This window comes from Loxodonta africana, unplaced genomic scaffold (genome assembly GCF_030014295.1).
Source record: "Loxodonta africana isolate mLoxAfr1 unplaced genomic scaffold, mLoxAfr1.hap2 scaffold_236, whole genome shotgun sequence".
NCBI classification, from domain to species: Eukaryota; Metazoa; Chordata; class Mammalia; order Proboscidea; family Elephantidae; genus Loxodonta; species Loxodonta africana.
Window position 1 is genome coordinate 136,723 of NW_026974968.1, and position 13,442 is coordinate 150,164.

Consider the following 13,442-nt stretch of genomic DNA (forward strand, 5'->3'; position numbering starts at 1 on the left):
AAGGCCCTGCCCCTCTAGCTCTAGGGATTTCCCTTCTCCAAGGTCTCCTGACCATCTTTACCTAAGGGTTTAACATTTCTTCTAGGTAAAGACAGCTATAGTATAGATCGTTTTTTTTTCTCTTGTAATTGAAAAGTTTTATTTTTTTAAATTGTCTTGAAAATATACATAAAACATAACTGAATAATTTCTAATGTATGAGTCAGTGATACTTATTACATTCTTCAAGTCATATAACCATTCTCAATATCCTTCTCCAAACTTTTCTACAACCATTAACATAACCTCAATGCCCCAGTGGAAAAACTTCCCCTTCCCCCTGCCCACACCTGGCAACGACCAATAATCCTTGCTTTCTATATATTTGCTTATTTCATGTAAGTCAGATCGTACAGTATTTGCCCTATACTTAGGGCAAATACTAACTTATTCCATTTAGCATTATATTTTCAAAGTCTAGCAGGAAAGAATTTTAAAATTCCAACTATAGCTAACCTCAGTTTCTGCTATCATTCTTAGTTATCCATTCTTTCTCCGACTAGTCTGCCCCCCCTTTGTCTTCTTGGTTGCTGCCCCATTCTGCCCTTCAGTGGCTGAGCCCTGCTTTCTGCTCCCTCCTTGATCTCTGTATCCTTCTAACACACTGCTGGCATGTTCCATCTCTGAATCTTGTCTCTCTCTCAGGCTTTCCCTCCATCCAATGCACCCGACCTAGCTCCATCTCTTTCTGCATCCTGAACTCTGCAGTCCTTCCCACAGATTCAGAAACATACACAGACCTTTAGGTTGACACAGACAACCCACTGAGACATACACAGCGGAGGAGGCTGTGTGTTCTCCATCTGAAGTTCTCGCATCAAGGTTCTCAGATATGGCCATCTCTTTCTGCCTCACTTCATCTACTAAGGACTGGGCTTCTATTCTGAGAAAAACAATTTTCATCTTCTACTGTGGCTGGTTAAGAAGGGTGCAAGGAAGAGGTATACATGTAAGAATCATAACTAAATATACACATTCTTCTCTTTACGTATAACTCCTCTATAAAAAGCCTTTCAGTAAAAAGAGGATGAAAAGAGGTGACCATTGCTCTGGAGTGTTTACCCTCCAAATTTACTAAGAATATCACCCGCATACAAAACATCAAGTCACACATTTATTTTGAAGCTTCATGGGAATGAGGTCATTTCTAAGTTCCAAAGGAACAAATTCATTGGAATTCAATAAATGTGGAATTAAAGAAAAATAACTTCTTAAAAAATGAACTACCATAAACAGTGCCACTTTACAATGCAGACTTTGTCTTCCACAGCAGTGCCCCCAAGGGTGGTGGGTCTCTGGGGAAGAAGAAAGAAACCATGGGGTCTGTAGAGGTGGAGGAGGTGGTAATGGAAAGGCCTCCAGGGGTCCCTATGACCAAAGATTTGGGGTCACAGGTGAGAATAAGGACCCTGAAAGCTCAAGTAAATTAACTCTCTATTCTCAGAGGTCTCTATCCAAGAGGAAAATGTGCAACAGTCAACAACATGCCATGAAAAAAGTCGAAGCTCCAGGCCCAGGAAGATTCCAAAACAATCTGAGAACTCTTTTCTGTCATCTTTCACCGAGCAGACCTCTCACTCCTCCAGCTACGGGGCTGCCCCAGGAAAGCGATGGGTCAGGTGTGCATATTTCACCAAGGTGCGCACGGTCAAGGGGGTGGCGGTCTCCTGGCAGACCAAAACCTCCTTTGCCCCCGTGGGCAAGATGCCCCAGGTCTTTGAAGCCGAGCTCTCTGAGGAGAGCACCATCGGCTCTGCCCCCAGTCTGGCCAACACTGAGTCCCTGGTCAGCACCCTGGAGCCCTGGCAGGAGGGGCCCCAGACCTGTACCCAGGAGCCCACCGACCAAGGGGAGGAGCATGGGGAGAGCCCCCGCGCAACCACCCCGGAGTGGCTGGTGACCCGTGAGCGCGGCTTCCGCTGCATGGCCTGCTGCCGCGTGTTCGAGTCCGGGGAAGCCCTCGTGGCCCATGCGGAGCATGGTGTGACTCAGGGCTTCAGCTGCCGGGTCTTCTTTGAAGAGCTGCTGGAGAGGCGGCTGCCAGGCTCAGTGCAGCGCAGGCCCAGACGCTGCCACCAGCTGGCCAGGCGTTGCCTGATGGCGGCCAAGAAGAGGGAGGTGAGGGAGAAGAGAGCGGTCTGCAGACGCCTGGAGGAGCAGCTGGAGAAGCAGAGAGAAGAACTGAAGAGGCTGAGGCACCAGCTGGACAGGCTGAAGAGGCAGGAGACCAGGCTGCAGAAGGAGCAGGCACACCACCGAGGCCAGAGGGGGAAGCGCCTGAAGACGTTCTAGAACCCCAGGAATAGGAGGAGCAGGGCCTTTGGGCTGGAAACGTGGGCCCTTCAGGAGAGACCTCCATTCAGGTTCGTTTAACCCAGCCCCCCTGGAAGATCATACCCTCCTTCCACTGTGACCCCAACCCTCCCAACCTAAGTGCACAGAGAACTCCAGCCCTAAGGGGGATCTGGATGGAAGAAGCCCCAGATAGCTGACCACAGACACCAGGTCCCCTCAGAGGCTCCCCTGACCCAGGAGAGGACAGGACAGGCCTCATCTGGATGGTGAGATCTTGGGACCCTAAGGATGAGCGCAGCATAAATAGGGAAAGGGAAATGGGATTTCAGTGGGACTTGGGAGGATTGGGGGGGGGCCCTGCTGAGGTGTGATGGTGAAGGGGGTGTCACTGAGTTCTTTGGAGGAGAAGGAATCAGAGAGATGTCAGGCTGGTGGGAAACATGTCTGCAGGTGAGCAGTGGACATAAAGCCCTAAACAAACAACTCTGGGTCCCTTCCCAGCAGTATAGAGGCAGAGAAAGAGGCAGGGCTTGGTAGGAGGAGAGGAGGGCAGGTTGAAGGAAAATGAACTCACCCCAGCCATGTCTTCTGGTCTCCTACGGTGAATTTGGGTTTATGATTGGGATGCATCCTTTTTGCCACATTAGGGGAATGTAAGTGGGAGGTGGTGTAGAAAAATCCCCCTGGGTGTTAACCGTTTCTGGATACGAGTTGATCCAGGGCTTGCAGGATATTTCCTGTAGAGCATGTCCTAGGGGAAGGGGTAGAGCTTTGGAACTTTTTCTTCTCCTAAATCAAGCTGTACATTCCGGTTCTTGACATGTCAAACAAACTTGCTAATTTTCTTTTTGTTTTCCTGTGGTCAAATCTGACCTGTCGCGAGGTCAAAGAACTGGAAGAAAAAGGCCCTCTGAGGTGAAAGAACCAAAAGAGAGGACAGGCTTCAAACCCAGGGAGAACAGCGAGAACACAGGTGATCAGAGGTAATGGTGGGAAGGGGCAGATTCAGGGCCAGACTCAACAGTGGACAACAAAGCCCCAGTCTCAGTCGCGACATCAAATCCCAAGTCTGGGGAAGCCCTGGACATGACAGGGGTGTATCCATCTCTCTGGGAAATGAGACCACAAGTATCACAGGGAACCCCCCAGGGGCAGAGGAATGGAGGGCAGGGCCTCTAGGATGGGCACCTCCATCCACAGTCTGTCCTGTGTGTATTCCTCAGAGTGACAGAGACGGCTCCTGCGAGGCAGAGGGTCAGAGGCAGAGAAGAACCAAGGTGTTCAGACCAGGTAAATTCTGCAGTCTCCTAAGGATCCAAAACGAAAAATCAGAGATTCTCAGAGGTATCAGGGTGGGAGGGGTTGGTATTCCCAGGCTGGGGAGAGGATGGCTGGGGAGGTGCTGCTTTCTGAAATCTTTTCATCAACATCTTTCTTCTTAAAAGCTACCTTCCCAGTTGATGTCCTCTATGATCTAGGCTCAGACCTGAATGGGGCCTAGAATGCACAAAGGCGGGTTATCCAGTGGGGCTAGGCAGGGAGGAGGTGGAAGCAGCATATCCGGGAAAGAGAATCTTCTAGAGGCGCATGAGTTACCTAGTGAATTGCACATGGCATCCAGCCTTCTGAATTTAGCTGTAGACGTGTGCTTGCAAGACGTGTTTGAGGGGTAACTCTACTGACTTCCCAAAATTATTTTTGGTCATTTCCAGTTATAGAGACCAGAAGAACTCACTGCCTCCAAGAACAACAAGAAATCCACTGGATCTGATTATTACTCTCTGTGGTGTGCTGTCCTTCCAGTGATTCAAATCTTTTGTCTGTCATTCTGGAGAATTTTCACCTATTTTAAATATCTAACAAAACACGTTAAAATATACATATATCTATGATGTTTATGAATTTCCAAAGCTCTGAAATTGCTTTTTATCACATTTGCAAGATCACAGATTTGTATGACAAAAAAATTTATGTCAGGGTCCCACCCTCATATGTAATTTGGTCCCGCTCCCACAAGGTATCCGATGGTAATAGACACACGTGTATCCTTCCCTACACCTCTCTGCAGGGACGCATACACACAGTCACAGGTACACAAGTACATCTGCTGGGGTGTTTACTTTTATGAAAGCCTGGTCACACTCCACCCACAATGCTCTCGCCCCTTATTTCACTTAATATTCTACCTTGATTCTCTTTAAGTCATTAGATATGGCACTAACACTATATTTTTTGATCTTTTAACTTACATGAATAATTTAAATAGATGATATCAATTCAGTACACTTTATCTGGACTTCTACATGTTGTTGTCAGAAGCTATCAAGTCAGTTCTGACTCACAGTGGCCCTTTGCACCACAGAACAAAACACCACCCGGTCATGTGCAATCCTAATAATCTTTGCTCTATTTGAGCACACTGTTGCAGCCACTGTATCAATCTCATTGAGGGTCTTCCTCTTTTTCACTGGACCTCTGCTTTACCAAGCATGATGTCCTTTTCCAGGGACTGGTCCCTCCCTCTTGATAACATGGCCAAAGCCATCCTTGCTTCTAAGGAACATTCTGGCTTTCTCCCTTTAAGACAGATTTGTTCATCCATACATAACACTACTAAGATGGAAACATTATCATCCATGCTTTTTAAGTCCACTCTTCCTGCGTGTTCTACCTCTCCTCCCTCTGTTCTTTCCTGCAAGTGAATCCAAGATAATTCAGGTTAACAATGTGGTAAGTACTCTCTCTTATCCTTGCTTAAACAAGCACACGGACTTATACACACTCATAAACATAAACAGGTATTCAAGCATATTCAAACAATTGATATTGTTTAACCCAGATGTGATCATTTTATATACACTTCTCTGCATGCACCTTGATTTTTTCAGTAATACTTCAATAATACTTCACAGAGATTTTTCCCACTCAACTACTACAACTCATTTATTGATGATGTAGCTTTACCATAAGTTATCTATCATTCAACTATCAATGTACAGTCAATGTTTGGTCAACACTAATAATAACTATCAGTTGTATACTACAGGATCTGTTTCTGTGGAATAGACTCCATAGAGTGAGATTTCCAGCTCAAAGTATGTTTTTAAAGTACAGAGCCATGGCCATGTCTTTCCCCTAGAGGCTGTCCTAAAGCACCTTTCCAGCCATGTCTCAGGGTATCCTTCTCCCCACAGCCCAGCCAGCCATAGATGGTGTTGATTTTTAAATTGTGCCAGTTTCACTGGGACTTTGATATTTTCTTAACTACCAGTGTTTTTGAGCAACTTGGACTATGTTTATTGGGCATGTGGATTTGCTGTGAACGATCTGTTTGAATTCACTGCTCATTTTTCAAGTGCTTAACTTTTATCCTTCTGTGTAAAATGGAAATTGTTATTAAGTCTTGTCATCTCCATTTCACATGATTTTCCAAATCTATCATTTGTGTATCACATTTTTGCAAGCTTTGTCCCCCAGAACGATCACTTGAGTCAGCACTGTTTATTAAATAAATATAATTTTCTCAAAATACCACCTTTGTATCAATGGTTATTGTGACTTCTTAGCAGATTTTGTTTCATTGGTCGACTTGTCAGTTTCTGTGCTATGTAATATCAATTTGTTCTGTTACCTGAAGAGGTAGACACCTGTCAGTATCCTGCTTTTTCATGTTTTTCTTCTCTATACCTTTTAAAGCAGCCGTAGTGTTGTAGTGATTAAGTGCTCATCTGCTAATCCAAAGAAGGTTTGGCAGGTCGAACCCACCAGGGGGCACTGAGGGGAAAGACCTGTTGTTCTGCTCCCATAATGATCACAGCCTAGAAAACCCTATGGGGCAGTGAAATGGGATCACTATGAGTCAGAAATGGACTCCAAGTCTCCTAACACCAGCAACATCCTCTGCTATCTACTGTACTATTTGTAGCATATGATTACTGTATACAATTCAAAAACAACTATCTTAATATTCCAACTGGAAATACATTCCACTTATATATTAGTTTTAGGGACCTCCATTTGATTGACAAGACTTCTCATTTGAAAATATGGCATATTTTTTGCATATATTCAGGTTTCATTTTATGTATTTTAGTACATTAGTTTTCATCATAGAAGTCCTTTGCTGCTCTGGTCAAAACAATGTTTTCCTAAATATTTTACAGTTTTGAACACAGTTTGATCCAGTCAAGTAGTAGGGGAAAGAGAACGGTCTGCCCTTCTCACCCTTGCCAATTTGAGACCCTCATGTCTATACTGGATAGAAATCATTGATTGTGATGTATTTGTCTTTTATTCAGGTATGCAATTATATCATCATTCTTTGAAAAATCTCTTATTATACTTATACTAGTTATTTAAATTTTCTAGTTTATTCCTTCACCTTAAAACTGTGTTGAGTGATACCAAAATTTTTGTCTAGTTCCAAATTTATCAGAATGAGTTGAATATTAATTTTCCATTTATCTCACACCTGCTAAGTTTGGGGAGAATCTATTATGCCCCAATAGATAACTACTACTCTGACCTGCTGACCATTATTGGAATCACACACAACTTGTTTCTGACAGTTAAGTACTTCCACCTGGCCTCTGTTGAGCTGGGATCCCATGATTTGCATTGCTACTAGGCAGCCCAGCTCCCACTAACAACCTGAGCCTATAGACGATTGTTGCTGTTAGTTGTCATCAAGTCATTTCTGACTCATGACCACCCCATGTGGGCATAGTAGAACTAACTGTTCAAGAGTGTTTTTAAGGCTTTCATCCTTTAGTAGCAGATGGCCAGGACTGTCTTCCAAGGACCCTCTGAGTACGTTCAAACTGCCAAACTTTCGGATAACAGTCAAGCACTTAACTGTTTGTGGCGTCCAGGGACTCCCTACAAAGTATACATATTGGTAAGCTCTATCTTGCTGGTGCTCCCCTCATCTCCGCATTCCTTATTCTTTTGATGAAATGGGTATCCTTCAGGACCTCCAAGAAATGGTCTTATAGAAGACTAACTCAGACATGCCCACATATTGGAGGCTTTTAATCCCTCTTCCAACATCTGACACAGCAGGTCTGGCATTTCGATTTCAGAGAATATGGGCCATTGCCTTTTCTAAGATTCCAAAAGCAATCCCACAGCATATTAAACCCATTTCCAGAACCCTTGCTACGGCAATAAATCCTTGTCAACAAACTCTCTTTGACCCAACTTTATATTAAACTCCCCTTGACTCAGCACCTTCAGCACCCACTCCTCAGCACACCCCCGTCCTGCTCACACAAGGCAGCCAGGTCTTGCAGCTCCTTCAGTGTACACTCCCTCCCCCGCAACCACAACAGCACTGCCCCCGATGGCTATGCTGGTATCTGACAACTAAGTATCTGGACAAATGCATGGGACACTATCTCAGGACTCTGCAAAGGAAAGTGTTGAAGGTGGATGGGGAAGGGGCGGAACCAGAACATAGAGTATGAACATTCCAGAGGCTGAAATTAAATGAGCCCAAATCTCAGAGCTGCACACCCGTTGTGGACAGAAATAGCTCCAAGAGAAGCCCTCTCTCATATAAATGGGATAGAAGGTCCGTAAAGGAGAGAGACAAGCAGCTGGGCAGGTGGGCAGACGCCTGAAACTCTGGCAGAGGAGAATCCTTTTCTCTGACCAGAGTATGGAAGAACCAAATATTGTAGAGAAAGCTCCATTACATTTTCTCTCTCTCTGCTGTTAACTGGCACCTAGTCAATTCTGCCTCAAAGGGTGAGACTTTTCAAAAGCAGATCACCGGGCTTGTCTTCTGAGGCGCTTCTTGACAGGTTCAAACTGCCAGCCTTTTGGCTGGTTGTCCAGTGCTTTGGCCCCATAGGTAGAACCAGTCACTTATGTGCACAACAGAATGAGGAGATTAAAGCCCCAGCATTTCCACCAGTGGGCCAGGAAAGCACTCCTTCAGAACTCAGAGAGCAGAAGAGAAAGAGAGAGAGGAGGCTGTGCAAGAAAGAGATTCTGCAGACTTGCTATGAACTCCTGATTCACCCCCCAGATGCATATGCATTGCCCTGACCCTAAGACGCATTATCAAATCCTTTAAGAGCCGTACTATGGGTTAGAACGCACTCCTTCAGAACTCAGAGAGGAGAAGAGAAAGACAGAGAGGAGGCTGTGCAAGAAAGAGATTCTGCAGACTTGCTATGAACTCCTGGTTCACCCCCGAGATGCATATGCATTGCCCTGACCCTAAGAAGCATTATAAAATCCTTTAAGAGCCGCACTATGGGTTAGAATGCCATCAAGGTTCCATACTGAGTGGCGCTCACATAGATTAGATCTGAATACAGCTGCAAAGCCTTCAAAAATTGAACTAACATTTGAACCACAGAATACAGTAGATGGGACAGAACTTGGAGCCTGAGCATAACTGGGTCAATTGACTGCTAAAAAAAAAAAATTCTGCATAAAATTTTTGAAGGACTTGTAGTCTCAAAATCATAAGACACAGATTTTAAAATGCTGTTCTAATCATTCTCCAAGAAATAACACAGACACTTTTTAAATAAATGGAAAGATAATAGGTGCTATTTGCAAATGAAAATTTTACATGTTAAAAGTACAATGGTAGAAATAAAAAATTCAGTTGATATTTTCACAATAGCAGAATGGTGATGACAGAGAAAAAACTAAATACTTGAAATAGATCAGTAGAAAATATCCATTCTGCAAACAGAGAGGAAAATATGGAAAAAAATGGACAGTGCCTCAATAACTAGACAAAAAGCTTATTTATTGGAACTCCAGAAGAAGTGGACAAAATGTGTGGTGAAGAAAATAGTATTTGAAAAAATACTGGCTGAACACTTTCCAAATGTGGTGAAAGACATAAACTTACAGATTCAAGAAGTTCAGCAAACCACAGCAAGTTAAAGAATTCTATGCCCCAATACCGTATTTGCACAAAAATATTCTGCGGGTTATGGGTTTTTTGCCAACCCAGTGGGCCTTACCCCACATCCCAAGTATATTTGTAAGTACATTACTCTAATTTTTTTTTTTTTTTTAACAGCAGCGTGTAAAAAGAAAAAAACAGTGTACTGTACTTACAGACATACCCGGGAGGGGAAAAACAGTTGACACACATATATATATATAGAACATGGGTTACTTGCATAAAAATACCATACATCATAATCAACTGCAGAATAAAAAAGGTCAAGAAAATACTCAGGAAGGAGGTAGAGAGAAAACAACACATTTCACCTGAGAAAAACAATTTGAATGACTCTGTATTCACTATCAGAAGCCATGGAAGCCAAAAAAAAAAAAGATTGTGAAACAACATTTTTTCAACCCTGAAAGATGGAAATACTAACCCAGAATTCTATGTATCATGTATCTATGTATCATTACCTTCAGGAGTAAAGCTCAAATAATGCCATTCTTAGGGGAAGGAAAACTGAGAGAATTCATCACCACCAGACTTCTAAGTGAAACACTAAAGGAAGTACTTCAGGTGGTAGACTTGGAATTTCAGTTGTTATTTAAGGAAAGCAGAAAACGTGGAAACTATGTGGTTAATATACTACGTCAACACTGTAGTTACTGCACAACATGGCGCTGGACAAGCCTCTTTGGAAAGTTTTTCCAGTCTCTTGGAAACGCTTGGAAATACGTCCTGGCAAATCATTATTAGAGAATGGAATTAATTTTGACAATACCTGAGAGATGTCTGCAGTCAAGTCTTATGAATAAACTGGAAAATAAATTTACTGACTGAAACTAAGGTGTGGTAACAAAACATGAGCCTCAGTTCCCGTGTGGCCATGAGCTGGCTCTGAAGGCCAACCTTCCCCAGAAAGGCATCTCAAGCACATTGGGGGCAATGGCTTCCTGTTGTTATTGCTAGGTGCCATCGAGTGGGTTTCTGAGTCATTGTGGCCCAGTGTAAAAGGAGAACTGCCCCGATAGGGTTTCCTGGTTTGTAATCTTAACGGAAGCAGTTCGCCAGGTCTTTACTCCTTAGAGCCTTTTGGTGGGTTCAAAAAACTAACCTTCGGTTAACAGCCGAGTGCTCAAACTTGGCACCACCTGGGATCCTTGGAGCAATGGCAGCACCACAGAATTTGGTAGAAACCTTCCCATAGGCCTTCTCTGAGAGGTAACCCCTTGCTTAAGGACCAAGTTTAGGTTTTATATATACTCATTCTACATAAAGTCTAGATAAGAACTACAGTGCCTCCTTGAGCGGACAATATGTATATGCCCTCCATAAACAAAATGTGTCAAGGGCAAAGTTTAATATTAAACCAAGGCATTTCCCGTCAGTCCTTACCTGAGAGGGTCTTCGTGAGAATTTCCTGAGACTCTTGGAAAAGGACTTAGTAGACACTGCTTTCTTTTTACCTCTTCGCTCCTGAACAGAAACCTCTGCTAAGAGGTCCTGCGTAAAGCTCCAAACGCCTCTTCTTATCCTGAATGTAGGCCGTGTAATAAGACCAGGAACTAGGCATTCAGCTGGGTGAAGAAACCCAGGAGTACTTCCTGTCTTCAACACCTTCCAGTTCCAGCGAAATCCTGTTACAAGTCACTAGATCAGCCCAGGAGCTGGAAGACTGAAATTCCTGGTCCTCTGACAACTGGGAAGGGCAGGGTGGGGTTAGGCAGAGCCTCCTTGACCATCACTTGCCCCAAGAGGCTCTGGAGGCTGCTTCATGTTCTAAGTCAAAGGCCCTTCCAGCCCAGGCACATAAGAGCAGGGGAAGACTTTGTCCATTGAAAGAAAAGATGGGCACAGGAGTGGCAGGTTTTAGGGCACTCAGCATTGGTCAGCTTTGCGACTTCCGGACATCCTGGCCCATGGTCGCCTTCACGACTGGGCCTTTATAGCCTCTTCACCTCTCCGTCCTTCCCAGTTTTCTCCCAGGACCATGAACTGTGGCTTCTGCTAGTTTCAGTGATTTCAGTATTTCAGTAGCTCCTCACCCCACTCAGGGGAGGCAGTTTTGCAGACTGCAGGACACAAATCCACAGTGCTGTTTACGTGTCCTTCAGCAGAAACACTTCCGAGGGTACAAGTTGGCCTCAGAGACTCTGAGACCCAGGCAGAGAGAAGCCCAGGGGGAGGGTCACTGGCTTCAGGAAGTGTCAGCACTCTCAAGGGTCATGTCCCTGGGGTCGTGCCCAACTGCAGGAAAAATGAAGTGGGCTCTGAGGCTCCCTGTGCTGACCGTCCAGTACACTGGCCCTGGAAGCCTTGGAAGGATTCTGTCTTAGTCTAACCCAGCACTGGGGAAATCCTCACAGGGTAACAGCAGTGATATGCCTGGGGATCTTTATTCTAAAAGTCTCAAAGCAGTTGATACAGTCTTGTGAGGTGGGAGATGAGAAAGCTTGGGACCACCGAGAGAGGGTGGCAAAAGAAGGAAAACTTTATCACTCCCTCTGTTCAAGTTTTTTTTTTTTTTAATTCCACCTGGGGCTCCAAACAGGTCTTTGTGTTAAAGTTGTATTTCTCTGTGTTAATTTATGATACTTAACTCAAATCTAGAGTTTCGAGCTCATTTTGATAATTCCTCTTTAGTCTGTGGAGACAGGAGTCTGCCTTCAGCCAGTGGTGAGAGTGGAAGAAATAAAGTCCCTAGTCCAGACTGGGGCAGGCTCTGCTGCTCCGCAAACTAGGGGTGCGGTCTCTGAAGAGCCCTTCTGAGGACAGCACAGGAGGGGCGTCTCGCCTGGAGAAAGAGCAGAGGGGGGTGGGGGATTGTTTGTGTGAGCAGTGTGGCCTCTGTGGCTTCGCCTTCTCCTCCTGGAAGTGCAACCTGTGGCCCTTCACGTGCGGAGCCAGAGTCCTAGGGTGACCACAACTCTCCCACCCTTTCTGGGTCACCCTCTGGACCCAAGTCCCCATACGCCTCCTCTGCCCTCCTATTCCAGCATAAGCACTGTGACTGGGCTCAAGGGTGTACCCTGGGACTTGACATCGGTAGCCTCAGGCTTCCCCTAGTTCTGGTGGGACCTGTGAGCCTAGAGGGTCTGAGTTCAGGGCAAGGCTGGGTGGGCTGGGACTCTCGCGAAAGGCTCCTGCAGCCAGCTCCTTCCTGATGCACGTGAGATTGTGGTGGGGCAGCCTCCGACCTGGCACCTCCCCTGGGCGCCCCTCTCCACACAGCCCTGCCCAGTTCCCTCCCCCACCCCCGCAACCGCCCAACCACCTCCTCCTGCCTCCTAGTTCTAGAGGAGTGCTCTTTTGATGCGCATTTGCAACTGGCACCCCATGGCCCTGCACAGAGTCAATCAAGCTAATGACCTCAACCTGAAGTGCACAACTTTGAAACTGCTAGATACGTGGGAAATGAACAAAAAAAAAAGAGGAGAAACACTTAACAACAGTTACAAAAAAAGTTATATGGGACTGTATTCTCACATCATGGACTCAAAGATGCTGGGTTGTATTTTTGTTTGCCAACAAGTCTTAGATAAGGGAATTGGTGCCAGGAATAGATGTAGAGTCTGACTTTGGAAAAATGAGGGAAAATCTGGGATTGATTAATTGATGTGGATGAGACTGAAAATAGTGATAACAACATAACATTTAAAGAGGAAATCCTAGCAGCCTAGAACATGCAGTGGAAATTTTTCTAAGTAGCACCAGAAAAGACCTTTAATCACTACACAAAATGGGTCAGTAGTTCAAGATCTCCCTAAGAAAACAGGAGGCCGAGACCACTCTCATTCAGGTTGCAGCAAACAGGCAAGAAAAAGAGCATTTTAATCTTGTGCAAAGTCAGAAAAGAAGAGAAAAAGATGAGATGCTCCTCTACTTCATCCCTAAGGCTACTTTAATATTGACACCAAATTAGACAAGGATGACAGAAGAAGAGTTACAAGGCAAGCACACCAAGTAACTGGGATGCAAAAACCTACATAAAATACTGGCAAAGGAAATCCAGCAAAGTATAAACCATGTAACACGCCATCATCAAGGGGGTTTATCGTCAGCATGCAAGCTTGAGTGAACATTAAAGATTTAATAATTTAATTCATCACATGCATAGATGGAAGAAGAAAAGACATGCTCATCTCAAGAGATGGGGACAAAGCAGTGGATAAAATCCAATCACACTGAG

The 13,442-nt window shown here is 44.7% G+C and overlaps 1 long non-coding RNA gene across 1 annotated transcript in view; it reads right to left on the reverse strand.

The window, feature by feature from the left end:
• LOC135229340 (uncharacterized) overlaps positions 1–13,442 on the reverse strand; it is a 203,010-nt gene that overhangs the window by 120,608 nt on the left and 68,960 nt on the right. Inside the window, exon 2 of the long non-coding RNA XR_010320120.1 lies at positions 10,649–12,047. This is a non-coding gene — a long non-coding RNA (uncharacterized LOC135229340). The remainder of the gene's footprint in view (positions 1–10,648; positions 12,048–13,442) is intronic.